This window comes from Xenopus tropicalis, chromosome 7 (assembly GCF_000004195.4).
Source record: "Xenopus tropicalis strain Nigerian chromosome 7, UCB_Xtro_10.0, whole genome shotgun sequence".
NCBI lineage: Eukaryota > Metazoa > Chordata > Amphibia > Anura > Pipidae > Xenopus > Xenopus tropicalis.
Genome location: NC_030683.2, coordinates 119289260 through 119301077, shown reverse-complemented (window position 1 = coordinate 119301077; position 11818 = coordinate 119289260). Strand labels below are relative to the sequence as shown.

The 11818-nt window shown below is 41.0% G+C and overlaps 1 long non-coding RNA gene across 1 annotated transcript; it reads right to left on the bottom strand.

Annotated features, from left to right (window-relative positions):
* Positions 1–8757: 8757 nt before the first annotated feature.
* LOC116412067 lies at positions 8758–11818 on the bottom strand. The gene is made up of 3 exons (XR_004223520.1): positions 11707–11818; positions 10265–10411; positions 8758–8901 (listed from the first exon to the last, which is right to left on the bottom strand). It is a non-coding gene; the product is annotated as an uncharacterized LOC116412067 (long non-coding RNA).

Sequence of the window (11818 nt, the reverse complement as noted above, 5' to 3'; positions counted from 1 at the left end):
AAAAGGGTTTTTGCCTATCCGCATCAAAGTGTGGGACGGGCACCTTAAAGACTGTGCCGGTAGTGGATAGACTGCAAAGGTTCCCCAGGGCAGGATTGTCATTTATCCATATAGTTGTTCTTTGTGTTATTTAAACTGTTAAATAAAGTTATTGTTGCTGTGTGTGTGATTATTTTCCTAGTGGAATTTCCCCTGAGGTGTCCACTAGGTGGAGGCACTGTGCTGTAAACTCCAGTTTTCCAGTATCTTTCACTATTGCAAAGGGGACTCAGAGGACTAAGCACAAGCCAGATAAGTGAGTGTAATCCAGCTTTTGCAGAAGTGTGCCAAGAAAGGGTTACATAATTTTAAAAGGATATGTAGGAAATCAGAGAACTCTTTCCTGTTTTTCTGTCTGTGACATCATCCAGCCCGGTTACACACTAGAGAGAAACCCGATTGGCTGGGAGTCCCAGCATAGGCGGAAGGTGAATTTTTTGTTTGGGGAGGCTAAAGATGGGCCATATATAGACCTAAAGCTAATGTGAGACTTAGTGGATTCGCTGCTGGTGTCAAAAATTAACCTCCCAACTATCTTTTGCCGTTCCCACTGACTTCCAAGGATTCAAAAGTGCAGGTGGGAGGGATTTTTCCCCCTAAAATGCTTAGGATGTAAAAGTATCCATACGCGCACTTCTGTGAGGGGTTCTCCATCCATTTGTGTTTGGGATCAGTTAGCTTCAAGGGGTAGTTCAGCTTTAAATTAACTTTCAATATGATGCAGACATTGATATTCTGAGACACTTTGCAATTGGTCCTCTTTTATTTTTACTGGTTTTTCAGTTATTTAGCTTATTGTTCAGCAGCTCTCCATTTGGTATTTCAGCAGCTATCTGGTTGTTGGGTCTTATTTACCCTAGCAACCAGGTAGTGGTTTAAACAAGAGATGGGAATAGGAATAGTTAAGGGGCCTGCATGGAAAAATAAGTAATAAAAAATTAAAATAATAATAAAACTGTAGCCTCGCAGAGCAATACTTCTTGGCTGGAAAGCTGGAAAGAGGCAGAAGAGAAAGACAAATTATTCAATAACTATAAAAAAATAATTAAGAAGACCCATGTGCTAGGAATAGGCCATTCTATAACATACTAAAAGTTACCTTAAAAGTGAACCCTCCCCTTTAGGTGTATAGTACCCGAGTATAGTCAGCGCCGGATTTCTAAACGACGCGCCCCGAGGCCGCCCCAATTCGGCGCCCCCACCCGCCGTGCGAGCGCGCATGCGCAAACCACCTCCTCCTTCCCTGCCGCCGCGCTGACGCGCATGCGCATGCGCCAAAGTTAAAACTCCCATACGGAGCAGTGGGGAGAGGTCCCCATTGCTCCGTATGGGAGCAAAATTTTAAAAATTTGCGTGCGGCGGGGCGGCATGCCGCCCCTATGTTTATGCCGCCCTAGGCCCGGGCCTTTGTGGCCTCGCCACAAATCCGGGCCTGAGTATAGTACCTGTGTATAGTACCCATGTATAGTGCCTGTGTATAGTGCCTGTGTATAGTACCCGTGTATAGTGCCTGTGTATAGTACCCATGTATAGTGCCTGTGTATAGTGCCTGTGTATAGTGCCTGTGTATAGTACCCGAGTATAGTACCTGTGTATAGTACCCATGTATAGTGCCTGTGTATAGTGCCTGTGTATAGTGCCTGTGTATAGTGGGTGTGTATAGTACCCATGTATAGTGCCTGTGTATAGTGCCTGTGTATAATACCTGTGTATAGTACCTGTGTATAGTGGGTGTGTATAGTACCCATGTATAGTGCCTGTGTATAGTACCTGTGTATAGTACCTGTGTATAGTACCTGTGTATAGTGCCTGTGTATAGTGCCTGTGTATAGTACCCATGTATAGTACCTGTGTATAGTGCCTGTGTATAGTGCCTGTGTATAGTACCTGTGTATAGTGCCTGTGTATAGTACCTGTGTATAGTACCCGTGTATAGTACCTGTGTATAGTGCCTGTGTATAGTGCCTGTGTATAGTACCTGTGTATAGTGCCTGTGTATAGTACCTGTGTATAGTACCCGTGTATAGTACCTGTGTATAGTACATGGGTATAGTGCCTGTGTATAGTACCTGTGTATAGTACCTGTGTATAGTGCCCGTGTATAGTACCCGTGTATAGTGCCTGTGTATAGTGCCTGTGTATAGTGCCTGTGTATAGTGCCTGTGTATAGTGCCTGTGTATAGTGCCTGTGTATAGTGCCTGTGTATAGTACCCGTGTATAGTGCCTGTGTATAGTACCTGTGTATAGTGCCTGTGTATAGTGCCTGTGTATAGTACCCGTGTATAGTGCCTGTGTATAGTACCTGTGTATAGTACCCGTGTATAGTACCCGTGTATAGTACCCGTGTATAGTACCCGTGTATAGTACCCGTGTATAGTGCCCGTGTATAGTACCCGTGTATAGTGCCCGTGTATAGTACCCGTGTATAGTACCCGTGTATAGTACCCGTGTATAGTGCCCGTGTATAGTACCCGTGTATAGTGCCTGTGTATAGTGCCTGTGTATAGTGCCCGTGTATAGTACCTGTGTATAGTACCTGTGTATAGTACCCGTGTATAGTACCCGTGTATAGTACCCGTGTATAGTACCCGTGTATAGTACCCGTGTATAGTGCCCGTGTATAGTACCTGTGTATAGTGCCTGTGTATAGTACCTGTGTATAGTACCCGTGTATAGTACCCGTGTATAGTACCCGTGTATAGTACCCGTGTATAGTACCCGTGTATAGTACCTGTGTATAGTACCCGTGTATAGTACCCGTGTATAGTACCCGTGTATAGTACCCGTGTATAGTACCCGTGTATAGTGCCCGTGTATAGTACCCGTGTATAGTAATTAAGAAAAAATAAATTGAGCAGAAAAACTTAAGTTAAATTCACCAAAAGGTCCTGAATGTTAAATAATTTAAATCAACACAAAAGTTTTTTAGTGAAAAAAACAAACATTTATTGGCTCAGAAGATGAATTTGTGTTAAATCTTCTGAGCCAATAAATGTTTGTTTTTTTCACTAAAAAACTTTTGTGTTGATTTAAATTACCCGTGTATAGTGCCTGTGTATAGTACCCGTGTATAGTGCCTGTGTATAGTACCCGTGTATAGTACCTGTGTATAGTGCCTGGGTATAGTACCTGTGTATAGTACCCGTCTATAGTGCCCGTGTATAGTACCCGTGTATAGTGCCCGTGAATAGTGCCTGTGTATAGTGCCCGTGTATAGTGCCCGTGTATAGTACCTGTGTATAGTACCCGTGTATAGTGCCCGTGTATAGTACCCGTGTATAGTGCCCGTGAATAGTACCTGTGTATAGTACCCGTGTATAGTGCCCGTGTATAGTACCCGTGTATAGTACCCGTGTATAGTACCCGTGTATAGTGCCTGTGTATAGTACCCGTGTATAGTACCTATGTATAGTGCCTGTGGATAGTACCCATGTATAGTGCCTGTGTATAGTGCCCGTGTATAGAACCCGTGTATAGTGCCCGTGTATAGAACACGTGTATAGTACCTGTGTATAGTGCCTGTGTATAGAGCCTGGGTATAGTACCTGTGTATAGTACCCGTGTATAGTGCCTGTGTATAGTACCCGTGTATAGTGCCCGTGTATAGTACCCGTGTATAGTGCCCGTGTATAGTACCTGTGTATAGTACCCGTGTATAGTGCCTGTGTATAGTACCCGTGTATAGTGCCCGTGTATAGTACCTGTGTATAGTACCCGTGTATAGTACCCGTGTATAGTGCCTGTGTAAAGTACCCGTGTATAGTGCCTGTGTATAGTACCCGTGTATAGTGTCTGTGTATAGTACCTGTGTATAGTACCCGTGTATAGTACCTGTGTTTAGTACCTGTGTATAGTACCCGTGTATAGTGCCCGTGTATAGTACCCGTGTAAAGTAGTACCCGTGTATAGTGCCTGTGTAAAGTACCTGTGGATAGTACCCGTGGATAGTACCCGTGGATAGTACCCGTGGATAGTACCCGTGGATAGTACCCGTGTATGGTGCCCGTGTATGGTACCCGTGTATGGTACCCGTGTATGGTACCCGTGTATAGTACCCGTGTATAGTACCCGTGCATATTACCCGTGCATAGTACCCGTGTATAGTACCCGTGTATAGTGCCTGTGTATAGTACCCGTGTATAGTAACCGTGTATAGTACCCGTGTATAGTGCCTGTGTATAGTACCTGTGTATAGTGCCCGTGTATAGTACCCGTGTATAGTACCCGTGTATAGTACCCGTGTATAGTGCCTGTGTATAGTACCTGTGTATAGTACCTGTGTATAGTACCTGTGTATAGTGCCTGTGTATAGTACCTGTGTATAGTACCTGTGTATAGTACCTGTGTATAGTACCCGTGTATAGTACCTGTGTATAGTGCCTGTGTATAGTGCCTGTGTATAGTGCCTGTGTATAGTACCTGTGTATAGTACCTGTGTATAGTGCCTGTGTATAGTGCCTGTGTATAGTACCTGTGTATAGTACCTGTGTATAGTACCTGTGTATAGTACCTGTGTATAGTACCTGTGTATAGTACCTGTGTATAGTACCCGTGTATAGTGCCCGTGTATAGTACCCGTGTATAGTAATTAAGAAAAAATAAATTGAGCAGAAAAACTTAAGTTAAATTCACCAAAAGGTCCTTAATGTTAAATAATTAAATATAGTGCCTGTGGGAGTGGGATGATACAGTATAGTACCCGTGTATAGTGCCTGGGTATAGTGCCTGTGTATAGTACCTGTGTATAGTGCCTGTGTATAGTACCTGTGTATAATACCTGTGTATAGTGCCTGGGTATAGTACCTGTGTGTATAGTGCCTGTGTATAGTACCTGTGTATAGTACCTGTGTATAGTGCCTGTGGGAGTGGGATGATACAGTATAGTACCTGTGTATAGTACCTGTGTATAGTGCCTGTGGGAGTGGGATGATACAGTATAGTACCTGTGTATAGTACCTGTGTATAGTGCCTGTGGGAGTGGGATGATACAGTATAGTACCTGTGTATAGTACCCGTGGGAGAGGGATGAAATCGGCAGCAAAAGTTCAGAGTTGGTTCTCAGGTAAAGTTACAGCTGCAGATACTTCTTTTGAGTCTTGATTTCTTCACTGCCTTCAGTAATATCCCCTGAGCCCTGTCTGCATCTGTGCCTTGATTGGTCAGTTTTACTGTCTGTCAAGAAAGCTGCTCTCTGATTGGAGAATCCACAAGAAGAAAGATCCAATCAGAGCACAGTTGATTACAGCAGGAACAGACGATTTCTAGGACAGTGCAGAAACGGATTGAGGTTTTTTTTAATTTTTTTAAGATGCCAAGCAGGTTTGGGGAGGCTTAGCCTCTAGCCTGAAAATCTGCCTATGATTCTGCTGCTTCTTTCTTTGCCGGTGAATGCGCGGCTTTGTGAGACGGTTCGTTTTGAGTATGTGGAAGCTGAGAGGAATGGATGTGGCCTGGAATTTATTGTGAAAAATTAGCTTTTTGGCCTGTTTGGGATGATCACTTAAATATTTTGGCTATACAGGATTACCCAATACGAGGTATTTATGATGTTACACTTGCGGGGAAAGTTGCCTATAATAATCCGCTGTGCAAAATTCGGGAAAAGAAAAATGATGCGAGTTTGAAAGGTGTTAAATTGAGAGAAAATATAAAATATGGGATATGGACATGCAAAAGAAAATACAGGTATAGGACCCATTATCCAGAATGCTCGGGACCAAGGGTATTCCGGATAAGGGGTCTTTCCGTAATTTGGATCTCCATATCTTAAGTCTACTAAAAAAACAATAAAACATTAATTAAACCCCTTTGCATCCAATAAGGATTATTTCTATCTAAGTTAGGATTAATTACAAGGTGTTTTATTGCTACAGATAAAAGGGAATCATTTAACCATTAAATAAACCCAATAGGGCTGTTCTGCCCCCAATAAGGGGTAATTATATCTTAGTTGGGATCAAGTACAGGTACTGTTTTATTATTACAGAGAAAAGGGAATCATTTAACCATTAAATAAACCCAATAGGGCTGTTCTGCCCCCAATAAGGGGTAATTATATCTTAGCTGGGATCAAGTACAGGTACTGTTTTATTATTACAGAGAAAAGGAATTATTTAACCATGAAATAAACCCAATAGGGCTGTTCTGCCCCAATAAGGGGTAATTATATCTTAGTTGGGATCAAGTACAGGTACTGTTTTATTATTACAGAGAAAAGGGAATCATTTAACCATTAAATAAACCCAATAGGGCTGTTCTGCCCCCAATAAGGGGTAATTATATCTTAGTTGGGATCAAGTACAGGTACTGTTTTATTATTACAGAGAAAAGGGAATCATTTAACCATTAAATAAACCCAATAGGGCTGTTCTGCCCCCAATAAGGGGTAATTATATCTTAGTTGGGATCAAGTACAAGTACTGTTTTATTATTACAGAGAAAAGGGAATCATTTAACCATTAAATAAACCCAATAGGGCTGTTCTGCCCCCAATAAGGGGTAATTATATCTTAGTTGGGATCAAGTACAGGTACTGTTTTATTATTACAGGGAAAAGGGAATCATCAATATTGCACAATAAAACTTTTCAGACTCTACCAGCTAATCTGTGTAAATCCCACTCCCTGTTCTCTGTTCCTGCAATTGGAGTTGGGAGCAATAAGCTCAGTTTCCCAGCACTGAACAAGTCTGTCCCTTTATCCCCATGTCTGATTCCTGTGCCATACCCATACCTCGATTTGCTGCCTACCTACTCCGTGTGCCCACTCCCCACCCCTGCTCATGTGCCCCCTTTCCTGCTATAGAGGAGGCAGACCTTGTAGCATGGGCCCCCCTGTAACCATGGGGTCTGCTTTCTCTACAGTTACTCTACTGCAAGTTGCCGTAGTGCTTTTTATTTGCCTTTACTATCCTAAGTTTAAGAATGCTCTGCCAGGTAATGTTTTCAGGTGCATTTTGATTCCCACAGGATCATCGTCAGGAAAATATATACTGTACTAATATATATAAATATATATATATATATATATATATAAATAAAATAATCCCCAGTGCATATGCATATATATAGGCACTGGGGATTATTTGAAGCTACATTTAATGGATTTCAGCCCAAATGCCTAAACAAACTATCTAACTTTGTAAAACTAAAGGGGCAAGTTGTTTTTTGTTTGTTGTCCAAATTCTTCATTGTATCATACAGTATGACCCAATGTAATCATTTTGTAGTCACATATAATTAATGTTCTTGTAATTTCTGAACAGTAAATTGCAGCCTAATCCTCATGTATATTAGTGCTTCAGTAAGTCACTTTAGAATATATGTGTTTATAACAAACCTTATCAATATAAACAGATCCTCCTTTTGTCAATCAGAGCATTATAACTTGTTCTATATCTGGTTTCAGATGTATATAGTTGTTAGAAGTATCTGCAAGTTGCATTAGGAATCACCACAAAATAATGGAGTAAAACTCTCCTGTGTGTGATACTGCACGTAGTTTATACAGAATTTCCCCAAATTCTACAATCACAACCCAACACTCCCTCAATTACCATGAGACACTCCCTCATGTAGAAGAAATAAAATATAAAAACAAAAACAGAGCAAATGCAATGAAACATTTACGTTATTATTCAGTAGAAGAGATGTGCATTTCTATGAAGACAGAAGGACAGAGCTACACATAGAATTCCTATTGTAGGTTAGAGAGATTGTTTACAAGACGCCCATTATTATCCTTAGACCTACTAATATAATAACCAGGGAGAAGGGAACATTCAGTCCCATACTGCCGCTGCACGTCATGTCCATTGTTATCGTTTTGAAAGTGTCATTGGTCGAAAACAAAAATTTTTTTGTTGATGATCCAAGTCTGCAGATACTCTCTGTGGTACATCCAGCAAAAGAATGAATTTGCCAATCCTTTTCTGTAAGACAAAGAAGTATGCTTCTTATACATACATGCTTATTATACATCCAAGTTTTCCAAGCAAAAAACTCTAACAATACTATGGTCCAACAGTTAAATGAAGAAAGAGGGAGGGTGTGAACATTTGTGAAAGGGAAGGAATAGTGCAGAAGCCAATGGGATAGGTTTATGTAAGCCTGCAGTATAGATTATGATTGTTGCAGACATGAGGTCTGTGTCACATGACTCTGACTTGCCAATGAGCCATTTGATAGTGGATCTGTGTAAAGACAATGGATCTGTGCAGCAGAAATGTACCAAATCTATAATTGTATCCCACATAGCAGAATCCTACAGAACTCAAATCTTGAATATTATATTTAAGATTTTCATTGGATTCTTTTGCATATGAATTCAGCCTCAGGCCCTGGGGAGATGGGTCTCTCTCACATAATGTGACATAATGCTCAAGCTGGGACACTGGGCATCATTTGCACCCTTGGGTCCCAACATAGCAGAATATTTTTTTTTAACAAAATTCTGTTCAAAGTCCTGTTTCCCCAACAGAATGCAGGCTCTTTTAGCAGGCAGCTCCAGTAAGGGAAACAATTTCTCACTAATGGGTGCTCTTTAATATGTTCCTTTACTTGCACAGGCTAAAGACAATGGCCCTAGCAACTGATTTCATTTTATCCCTGGCCCTGTGTGACTTTGAACCAAAGTCCAGCACCAACCAAACATCATTGTTCAGCACAGTATATTGTTGGCTGTATGGTGTCTTGTATTTTACAACAGCAATGCACATACCATAATATTCATTTTTTACATAGCGGATGCAGCGATTCTCATTCCCAACACATTTCAATGGGTCTTCTTCTGTACATCGTCTGGAATTTGATGCAAAGCATGTTGGACAGGCCAGTCCATTTTCAGTAGCTGTTTGGAGGGGAACTTCAATAAAGTGAGAGAATTTAATTAAAAAAGGAGTTTTGTCTTTATTTGCTATGTGACTGCAAACTGCACAGTGCAAAAAGCACAAATGACCATGTTCTCTAACCTCCAACTAACATGGTTTCCCAGAATATCTACAATGGGTGTTAAAACTCTGAGCACCCTGAGCATTAGCCTATTTTCCGGTATGTTAATCAATATAATAGGAGCCTGAAGAAGGATAATATCTGTGGATAAGACCATTGAGAAGCTTCTGCTCCAATAAGTTTTATTAAAGAACCTGTTTTTGGTATGTCTTGTGGCTCAAGGCATTTCAATATATATATATAAATAGATAGTTACCAGTTTTTTTCTGTGAATAGACTGTCAAATGTAGGGGCATACTGGGTCACTGCAATCTGACTGCATGTTGGGCCTGTAGATCAGAGAGCCAAATAACTGTAGAAGTGAAAACTCATCAAGCGATACTGACCTCTCCCTTCTGTAAGCTGCCATTTTGCAATTTGCTAGCCTAAGGCATAATGGGAATTGTAGTTACTCAGCTTGAGAAAATTTACACAATGAATTACACCAGGGAGTGATAAGCAGAGAGGCATAAAGGTGGCCATACACGCACCGATATTATCGTACGAAACCTCGTTTCGTACAATAATCGGTGCGTGTATGGCATGTCAGCGAGCCGACCGATATCGCAGGAAGCTGCTGAAATCGGTCGGCTCGCCGATCGGCCAAGTTAGAAAATTTTGATTGGGCGCCATAGAAGGCGCCTGACCAAAATTCTCCCTTCAGAGCTGAATCGGCAGAAGGAGGTAGAAATCCTATTGTTTCTACCTCCTTACCTGCCGATTCAGCCCTGAATGGTGTGTGGCGGATCTGACGATGTTTCGTGCGACCGACGGTCGTACGAAACATCGTGAGATCGCCACGTGTATGGCCAGCTTTAGGCTTTATACATACAGTAGCATTGTTGAGTTGTGTTGTGTTCCCTTTATTCACTAAGGTAGAGGGGGGATTTATTGTCACTATCATACATCTTTTTTTATAAACAAAATAACTTAATGACTTACAGAAATGAAGCACATTTTAAAACACAAAACTTTTCCTAACCACTATACTAAAGTGGCCTTTGGGCAAAATGCTCTCCAAGTGCCAATATAAGCTATTTAATCAGTACCCATAATCCCATGCATCTCCAGTAGCTGGTGCACAAACTACAGTTCCCAGCATGCCTTTTATTAAACAGGGAGGCAGTTGAAAGGAATGTGTAAATATTAATTTAATTTTTTTTTAATAATTTGCAAAGGATGATCATCTCTCCTTGGAGAATTGAATCGGAAGACAAGACTGACAGACCGGTACTTACACATGGGGATAGGAGGGAGGCACATACTGGAGTTACAGCAGGTAGTATTGATGGCAAACCCTTTGGTGCTGCTGCTATAAGTACCGACTCGGCTGCACTCTGCAGCTTTTCCACATCTTCTTATAAGTTCAAATGTATTCCTTTTATCTGTAGGATTTATATTGAATTACACTAAAGGAGAACTAAAGTCTAAAATAGAATATCATTATAAATGCTGCAATTTTGTATACTGAATATAAACATGAACATTCTGAACGTACTGAACAAGACCAGAGGGTGAGAAGCCTAATTAAAGTAATAATTTATGCTTTCAAAGTTGTCCACAGGGGGCTGCCATCTTGCTACTTTGCAAGACCATCATTGTAAGACCAAGACCATGCACATGCTCAGTGAGCTCTGGGCTGCTGTTGGGAGTCTATGCTAAGGGATCGGAGTAAATTCTCAAAAAGCACACAAGTCACATAACATCTGCCATAGAAGCTGATACAGCAAAGCTGATTAATAATAAGAATCATAATATGCAGCCTGCACTGGTTCCTGTGTTGCCATGTAATGTAATGTGGGTTTTAGTGTTTTTGCATTGTTTAATGAAACATTTCCCAGCTCTCCATAACCAGTGGCTGCATAAATATGCAAAATAACCCTCCAATGAGAATCCCAGCTGATCTGTGTAAATTTTGTTCCCTATTCTCTGTTCCTGCAATTGGAGTTGGGAGCAATAAGCACAGTTTCCCAGCACTGAACAAGTCTGTCCCTTTATCCCCATGTCTGATTCCTGTGCCATATAATGACGGGAAAAATGCCATCATTATCTCTATATGTAAGGTAATATCAAAATGGCTGATATACTGCTGGGAACCTAATTAGCATTCTCATTGGTCAATTCTTTTGCAGCTATAAAAAAAATTTTCAACCTTTATAGGGTGCTATGGGGGATTCTTATAAGACACAGATGTATCATGGGTACAGGTACATAAAAACTAGTGCTGCCCAGTTATACACATTGGATTATAGCACATTATATACATACTTTCCTCAGTCTAGAAGAACCCTACTATATTTTCTAAACAAAAAAAAGCTTCTGGATGCTATCATTCTACAAGTAACTTACATTACCATTCTAGTCAAGCTAAAAGCTATAACTCAATCAAGGCACTTAGTGTTTGTGCAGAGGTTCCCCTGTACATATCATGTTGTTCTGCCTATACACCTACTGGCACAGTTTGGCCTCTCCCCATGTGTAATGCACATCGATTACACTCATCCGATGTAATGGAGTATTTGCTCATCTACCACATTGCTGCACAACATATGTACAAAACTGTATGCAGGAACATTGCTTCACATACAACCTACAAAAAAGTAATAGGAGGCCACGGAGAGGAAAGGCACCCCTTGCACTTGAGCATTATTAAAAAATCTGCCATATAATAACAATATACCATTGATGGTCCATAGTTTTTCTGTTAGACACACATCTTCTCCGTTTTCACAGTGCACTGGGTAGAAGTAACTTGCATCTGTGACAGAATGGTAAACTGGACAAAGCAGGGA